Source organism: Cynara cardunculus, assembly GCF_001531365.2.
Source record: "Cynara cardunculus var. scolymus isolate 2C chromosome LG 2, CcrdV1, whole genome shotgun sequence".
In the NCBI taxonomy this organism is placed as follows: domain Eukaryota; kingdom Viridiplantae; phylum Streptophyta; class Magnoliopsida; order Asterales; family Asteraceae; genus Cynara; species Cynara cardunculus.
Window position 1 is genome coordinate 36,251,945 of NC_037529.1, and position 9,313 is coordinate 36,261,257.

Below are 9,313 nucleotides of genomic sequence, written 5' to 3' on the forward strand. Positions count from 1 at the left end.
AACTGTATCAGCTGGGATAGGAGCTTGATCTTCATTTTGTGCTCCACTCTCACACTCACCATCTTTTTCTATGTCCCTTGCACTCAACCTCTCAACATTTTCTACTTGAGCTCCCTCATCACTTTCTTCTACTGGAATATCTTAAACATCTTCCAGCATACGATCATATTCATCATATTTGTCACCAAAATCATCAACATTGAACGATAGTGATTGTAGACTTGGACAAGTCTATGTAGCTTCAAATTCTGGAAAAATATCGTCAAAGTTCTCATTCACTGCTCCAAGTTGAATATTTTGAGAAAGCATCGGTTGAGCAGGATTGTCAGCATCAGCATTATCATCATCATCATTATTATCACCATGAGCTGCCTGGTTATCGAATATCGTATCTTCCGAACTTGAAGAAGTCGTGGAAGTACTATCTGTCAAAGTACTATGCTGATCAGAGGCTCCCTGCTCCTCATCACTCCTCTCATTTTCATTTTCTTTCAATGCACAACCCTATTCAGGTAACCCTTGTTCCTGAACACTCTCACCTATAGCTATACCCTCTCTCTCTCAGCGGAGCCATGGGGTGATCCCGAGGCAATGTTCAACCGGTTCTGGTTGAACTATAGGATCTATCACTCTCCTATAGTCTACTACACACTGAGCCCTCTGATCAGCGAAGGCAAAAAGCTCGGGTTGTATTTCCATTATAGAGTCCAAATCTTCAAATTCAATGTGTTGCCGAATATGCGTCATGATGAACGATGGCCCAACTTCACTGTTTTCCCTGGCCGAAATGTCATCGTTTGAGTTCATCATGGCTTTAATGAATAGTTGCAGAAATTATTGAAATGGCACGAACTTCCTTGCTTTAGACGGAAACCGTTTAGCATTGACGAGCTTGACTAGTTCGTTCCATATTATCAGCACATAATCATACTTGCACGTAAATACAGTTGAGGATTGAAAACAGGAAATGCCAGATTGACGGTAGAAATCGCCGTTTGAACTGTGATGGATTAGTCAACTCTTGCGAGTATCCTAATCATTTGATATCACGGCAGAGTTTGTCGTCGGTGACTAACGGTTCAAATCCAATTGAGCCCGGTCCCGGAAGGCGTAGTATTCTTCGGAATCATCTTTAGCGTCAAACGATTGACATATTCGTCTACGCTTCCTTTGAAATAGTATGTGTCATCGTCTTTGGCAAGTATTAATGTATTCCAAAACTGCTGAAGATAAATCATTGGGACAGAAGAATGGGCAGAAAGGGAATATGATATTGGATGTCCGCGAAGAATTTCTGGAATTATCTGGTATTCAGCGGGCATGTCGAAGTTGAATGAATGGTTATTGGATTTAATTTCGAGGAATTGGCTTTGAGGTAGTAGAATTGCTTCGTGAATGGGATTATTTGTGGGCTGGTTTGGGTTATTGATATTATCAGATCTGACAGAAGGAATATGGGATTTCTCGTCAGACTGATGTTGTTGGTTAGCCATTTGTACCTGTAAAAAAAATTCCCAGAATATTAGATCCCGTTTAAAGAAACAAAGCTAGTAACTCAAAATCAAAACAAAAATTTTGAAATGAAATCTAAAATTAAATTCTAACACTAAAAAAATTATCTAAAAGAAAATAAAAAATAAAAAAAGAACTTAAAAAAATAAAACTAAAAAAATTTAAGAAAAGAAAAAAAAATACTAATTAAACAAAAAGAATCATCCGGATTCAATATCCAGACAAAGAAAGAAAACAAAAAATAAACTCTAAGTCTAAAACCCTAAACCGGACAATATCAACCGTATTAAGGTTGATCGAAATAAACTCCGGTCACCTTCTCCGGTGAACAATCCGGTCAAAAAATTAAAACCCTAAAAAAAACACTAAATCGACCAAAAACACTTAACCTAAACCAAAAAACTAAATCGAACAACAAACAGATTTATTAGATTCGATTGATGATTATTTATACGGATTTAAGTCCATTATTAGTCCAAAAACGATTATTAACATATTAGATCTTATTATGGTATTATTAAGATACAGTCCAAGAACATATCAAAGTCAACGGATTATGAATCGAGACCAGATGAAACAAAGAATAAACCTTGAAGAATAGGGATGAAATAGAAATCGATTGAACAAACTTTGAAGAACTTGAGCGATTTAACAGTTGTTAAAGATGACCGGAGACGACGATTGAACAATAACAAGCGATATATGGTAAAAGTAAAAAATTAAATGTAAAAAATGATCTAGTATTTATAGTCAATCAAAAACCGTTCGAATTCTAAACCGCTCAAGGCTTATCCGGATTAGGATAAATCGGACAAGAGGTGTCCGATTTAGAGAATATGCACAGACTAAGAGTTAATCCGGACAATAAATCGCTCAAGGTACAAGCGATTTAATTGAACACCGATTAAAGGTCGACCGACTTAAAAATAAACCGCTCAAGAGTCATCCGATTTATAAGAATACCGCTCAAGATATAAGCAATATAAGACTTAAATCGCTCAAGGAACGAGCGATTTAGACTCTTAACACGCACAAACAAATCAAGCGGTTTAGAAATCCACTCAAAATCACCAAGAGATTTAGAACATCGCACAAGCCCTTGAGAAACATATCTAATCTTATCCGGATAAGAGTTAATCGTATAGCCTTTTGTCCGGATTAGCCTAAATCGGACACTGCTTTGTCTGGATTTGCAATAAATCGGACAAAGTGTTGTCCGGATTAGTCTAAATCGGCCAAACACTTGTATTTTATTTAATAACCTGTAAGAAAATTTTAAACCAATTAGTTTATACAGATAGATTCACTCCCTCTCAAAATATGAATCAGATAAACAGATAAAATTCCACACTCCCCCTCAAATATGGATTTCCACGTTCAAAGAATTTAAAATCAGATAAAAAATTGAAACACTGATTTGTATTAAAAAAAATACAGATATTTTAACCAAATGAATTTGAATTAAATACAGTTCAATAAATTGAACTGTTTTTAATAAAAATTCAAATTTTCAAATTAAGCATACCTAACTTAGATACGAGAAAGCTCAAGCGTTTTTCATCTAAAGCTTTCGTAAAAAAGTCAGCTAACTGAAATTCTGTATTTACAAAATACAGCTCAATGGTTCCTTATTCTACATGATCTTTAATAAAATGATACCGGATATCTATATGTTTCGTTTTTGTGTGTTTAACAGGATTACAGGATATGGCAATTGCACTTTTGGAATCACAATAAATGGGAATTTTATTAAAATAAAACTTGTAGTCTCTGAGCTGTGTCTGCATCCACAATACTTGAGAACAGCAGCTAGCACAACTACGTATTCTGCTTCAGCAGTAGATATGGACACACAGTTTTCTTTCTTTGACACCCAGCTGACTAACTTGTCTCCTAGAAATTGTAGATGTCCCGAAGTAGTTTTCCTGTCCAACATACAACCTGCATAGTCTGCATCTGAGTAAGCTATTAGTTCAAAACTAGTACCCTTGGGATACCAGAGTCCAAGATTAGCAGTCCCTTTTAGATAACGGAAAATGCGCTAAACGACACTTAAATGGGATTCCTTTGGATTAGTCTGATAGCTAGCACAAAGATGTGTTGAAAACATAATATCCGGTCTACAAGACGTCAAATACATTAAAGAACCAATCATGCCTCTATATGTTTTCTGATCTACAGCTTTTTCAGACGGATGAGCATGTATTTTCATTCCATGAGCCACATGTGTTTTTTTTTATGAACAGTTTTTCAAATTAAATTTCTTCAAGATATCAAAAATATATTTTTTTGACAAATAAAAATTCCCGAAGATAATTATTTTACTTGAAGACCTAAAAAGAAGTTCATCTCACCCATCATGCTCATTTTAAAACGCGAAACCATTAAGGCAGAAAAGTTTTTGTAGTATTTTGGGTTCGTAGATCCAAATATTATGTCGTCTACATAAATTTGTATCAAAATAATATCCGACTTCTCCTTTTTAATAAAAAGGGTTGTGTGGATATTACCTTTCGAGAAGCCTGACTTTACTAGAAATTCTGATAAAATGTCATACCAGGCTCTCGGGGCTTGTTTAAGACCATATAGAGCTCTGTCGAGGATATATATGTGATCCGGCTTTGACTGATCAACAAAACCCTCCGGTTGAGCAACATAGACTTCTTCTTTGAGAAGACCGTAAAGGAATGTCGTTTTGACGTCCATCTGGTATACTGTGAAGTTCTTTGTGTGTAGTGTATGCCAAAAACATCCTTATAGCTTCGATCCTTGCTACTGGGGCAAAGGTTTCGTCGTAGTCAACACCTTCTTGTTGATTGTATTCTTTAGCGACGAGTCGGGCCTTATTTCTGACCACAACACCATCTTCAACCTTTTTATTCTTAAAAACCCATTTTGTACCGATAATCGTCTTATTGTTGGGACGAGGTACCAATCTCCAGACTTTTAGTGCCTCAAACAGGTTCAACTCCTCTTGCATCGCAAGTATCCAGTCCGGATCAGCTAAGGCTTCAGATACCTTAGTTGGTTCAATGTTACTCAGAAACAAGGACTATAGACACTCATTAGCTGTAGCAGACCAAGTACGAGTAGGTGCTGATGGATCACCAATAATTTGATGTATTGGATGATTCCTGGTCCACTTCTTGCTATGAGGTAGGGGAATATAGGAACTTTGATCCGAGTTTTGATCAATGTAAGCATTTGGGGAGTTAATCGGAATAGGTTCAGGTGAAGGCTCAATATTTGGAACTGAGATAGGCTGAATATCTGACTGAGGTAAGGTATATTTATCTTCAACGACTGACACCTCTGGCACGTCAGTATTTACACCCTCTTCTCACTGATATGGACCATCAGAAGTTTCCATCTCAATCTCTTCATCGACTTCTTCAGTTTCATTTACTGGAACATCAGGAGATGGACCAGATAACTGTTGTTCTGTATGTATATTCCTGGACAAATCATTAGACTGGTTAGATTTATTTTCGAAATATTCTTCATAAAAGTTTTCAAACAAAGAATCTAAGTCAGAATTATCAGTATTCGAAGATTCAGGTTTATCTGCTTTCCGCGTAGTATTAATTATCAGCCCGGGTCCTGAACCGTGTTGTTCAGAAGCCACATCAATAACTTCATCAAATGACACATTCACGCTCTCATTGATGATTTTAGTCCTTTTGTTGTAAACCCTATATGCAGCAGATGTTTTTGAATAGCCTACGAAGACAGCTTCATCAGCCTTTGCAACGAACTTCCCTCTATCCTCTTTGTCATTTAGGATAAAACAACTGCAACCAAATACTCGAAAGAATTTGATATTAGGTATTCTTTTATTTATTATCTCATAGGAAGTTTTACCAAACCTTTTGTGAACAAGAGATCGGTTCTGGGTAAAACAAGTAGTCGTCGCTGCTTCAGCCCATAAGAATAATGGAAGCTTAGAACATGTAAGGAGTGTACGCACCGCTTCCACCAACGTTCTGTTTTTACGCTCAACGACACCATTCTGTTGCGGTGTCCGGGCTGCCGAGAATGTATGTGTGATACTGATTGATTTTAGAAATGAGCCGAGGGTATTATTCTTGAATTCAGTTCCGTTATCAGTTCTGATTTTCTGAACTGGCAATTGTAGATTATTTTGAACTGTTTTCAAGAAAGAGATGATTGTCTCAGCTGCTTCATCTTTTGACCTCAGAAAATGAACCCAGGTATATCTCGAGTAGTCGTCGACTATGACCAACACATATTGAGTAGTCGTCGACTATGACCAACACATACTTCTTTCCGTTTATGCTTTGGACTCGCATAGGACCGCAGAGATCCATATGGAGTAGATGCAGAGGACGTTCGGTATTGAACTCTGTCTTCAGCTTATGTGGAGCTTTCTTCAGCTTACTCATCTCACATACGCTGCACATATGGGCTTTATGAAACTTTAAGTCTGGGATGCCTTTAACCAAGTTGTCACAAACCAACTTGTTCAGATATTTGAAGTTAAGGTGAGAAAGACGTCGATGCCATAGCAGATTCTGCTTCAAGGATACCTTGGATATCAAGCAGACGTCAGTATCTACTTGTGTGTTGGATAGGTGAATTGTGTAGAGGTTTGATCTTCTGATTCCAGCTAGAAGCTCCTTACTATCAGTAGTACGGATGTTGCACTGGTTAGCTTTAAAACAAACTTATAAAATTTTATCACAAAGTTGATGGTATACTATATGCACTATTATTTCAGAGTCTGAATCAAAACTGTCACTTCCTTCACTTGCCAACTCACTTGATTGGCTGATCTCCTTCACTTGCTTTCCGGATCTACTTTTACCCTTCATTTCAGATACAAAGGCTAAAGGATCAACAACTTCCTTTTCCTTTTTCTTCTTAGAATCTCGGACCTCTAAAACTTCTTTCTCGTTCTGTTTCAGAGTTTCATAAACCTCATGTATGTCTATATCAGATAAGGATTTGTTGAATCTGATATGGTTAGCATAAGGTTTCCACTCTGGTTGTAAGATGCTAAGAAATTTAACATTTATCTCTATGACAGTTTTAGATATTCCGTTCTTGGTTAGCTCATTCAGCAATCTAGTAAGCCTGTCATATACATCGTCAAGGCTCTCTCCTTCTTTAGCCTTAAACTCTTCATACGTAGAAATATAGTTAGTTAATTTTAATTGAGTTCCCACTTTGGAACCCATCATCATTTTCTCTATTTGTACCCACATGCTGTGACCAGATGATTTGTGGCTGTCAATGCTTGTGTAGATATCGTTGGTCAGTGCTTGCATCATGTAGGACTTGTATAACACATCAGCATGTGCTCTCTCCTTTTCTTGAACAGTATATCGATCCTTTTCTTTGAGTATTATTTGAGCTGGTCTGCCTTCTTCAAGAATGGCAGGTATCTCTCTGTAAAATACCATTGGTCCTTCCATCAAGGATTCCATGATCAGATCACCTTCTTTCATTCTCTCGATAAAGTTTAGAAATCTGTCTCTTCACATGTTGTAGTCTCCTCTAAACAACACTAGTGGCTTGGTGTCAGTACCGATAGCCATTGCTTCTCTTGAACTCATTGTATCAGATTAGTATGATATTGGATCTACTACAGTTCAAAATTTGATATTAAATGATTAGAATTCAAAATTTATCTCTGTAAATCGCACATAGGAAAATTGCACTCATTCAAGACTTAGAAAAAAATAAGCACACAGACTTCTCCGGATTAGAAGTCCGGACAAGCTTATCCGGATTAGATATCCGGACAAAAAGATAGTCTAGAATTACTAATCAAAACAAGTTATCCGGATTAGATATCCGGACAACAAAGACAATTAACTCGCTCAAATCACAACAAATGTGGATGAGAAATCCGGTCAATTCAAACACTTAGTCAAATTCGTACAATTGAATACGAATGTAAAAAGTCAACAAGTCAAGTCAACCTAGTCAACAAGTCAAAACACGAACAAATCCGCTCAATTTCAAAATTCAACAATTCAATCTGCTCAAAAAGTCAAAGATATCAATCCGCTCAAAAAGTCAAAGATATCAATCCGCTCACTAAAGAAAGTCAAAATCCGCTCAACAATCCGTTTACTAAGTCAAAGATAGTCAAAATACGATCAAAAATTAAAATGCATACAACAAAGACCAAGATTAATCGTACAATTGTATCGCACAACTAACAACCTAAATCGCACAACACATCAACTAAATCACACAACAAATCACGCGGATTAAACTAAATCGCTTACTAAATCGCACACGTTACAAACGATTTAAATCTAAATCGATCAAGCATTTCCGGTTCATCCTAAATCAAACAATCACAATTCACAAAATACACAAGTCTTAAATCGTACAAGTACTAAGCGGTTTACACTAAACCGATCAAGAGTTATACGGATTAAAATTCAAGCACAAACACAATTTTAATACTTTTTCACCAAAAAATGGATCAAAACATGTAAAATTATGAGTTTTTTGAAGAACAAAAACAGTTTTCGTAAACTCAAAAATCGATAAAAATCGGTTCAAAACTTGATTAAAATCAAAATCGATGTGAATCAAATATGTTCATATTGAAAATGCGAATCTAGTAGTGCAAATTTAATCAATTAACACTCAAAATCAATGTAATTAAAGCCAAAAATGTGCAATTCTGTCGATAGAACTCAAGAATAGATCAAGAACAGTCCGCTTAAATCCCCTAAATCCGTGCAAAATCCTCGAAAAATTTGTAAATCCTCTAAACAAATTTCTGCAATCTGTGCTCTGATACCAATTGATGTTCCCAAAATCATACAAATCAGAATTAATCTTCAAGATCAAGAACAAGATTAGTAGAGAGAGAATTTCACCAAATATTCTATTGGATTTCTTGAGAGAAAAGTAAAAGATGATTAATGACTAATCTGGAAATTATGAACTGAACTAATGACAATTAGAGAACTAAATCATATTTACACAAAGGAAATAGTAAAGGCTAACTATTACAAAAACAATACAATGGAAGAACTTGAATACAACATTTTAAGCATAAACTTGAGGCCAACACACTTCCTCTCTTGCAGGTCCTTCTTCGATGCATCAGTCTGATGCTTAGGAAAAGGAAGAAGACGGGGGCGAGAAAGATGATGGAGGAGATGAAGAAGTTGATGATGACTATGATATGTCATCAGATATCAAACTTCTCCTTCCAGCTGTTGATATCGTCCTCTGTAGGATCAATGAAGTATCTTGATGCGAGCTTCCTTGCCATCTAGGCGGGCGTTTAAGAAGTTCAGAGTCATCTCCAGACTCTCCAAGAAGCTATTCAAGCCAACACCGATGCCATTGTTGTTCTTCACAATAGGGTTGACAATGCTCAGGCTATCGCTGATCAGTAGACTAGTCTTCTTCAACAGATCCGGGATGTTGTCCGTCAACCAGCTCCAATGATCCCACCTTCTTTCTTTGACAATGATCACGCCCAACTGCATGAGACACGTGAGGTAACGAAAACTCTAGCCAGTGCTTTGTCAAGGATAAAGGAGGTAATGGTTCTCCAGCATCAGCGCTTGGACAAACTCTCTGTCCAATTCTCTCAAGTATTAGCCAGAGAGGGGGAGATGAGGTCCAACGGTTTTGAATCATCCGATGCTGCTCCTGCTCCTTCTCAGGCTGTTGGTCCAGTATCACCTACAGTTACAGCTGAAATTGAGGCTCCTAGAGCTAAAGCGGTTGCTGCTCCTGTAATCACGACCACCAAAGCCACTCCAACTGAGGTTGTTGATGCTATCCCTAGGGATGATGCCCC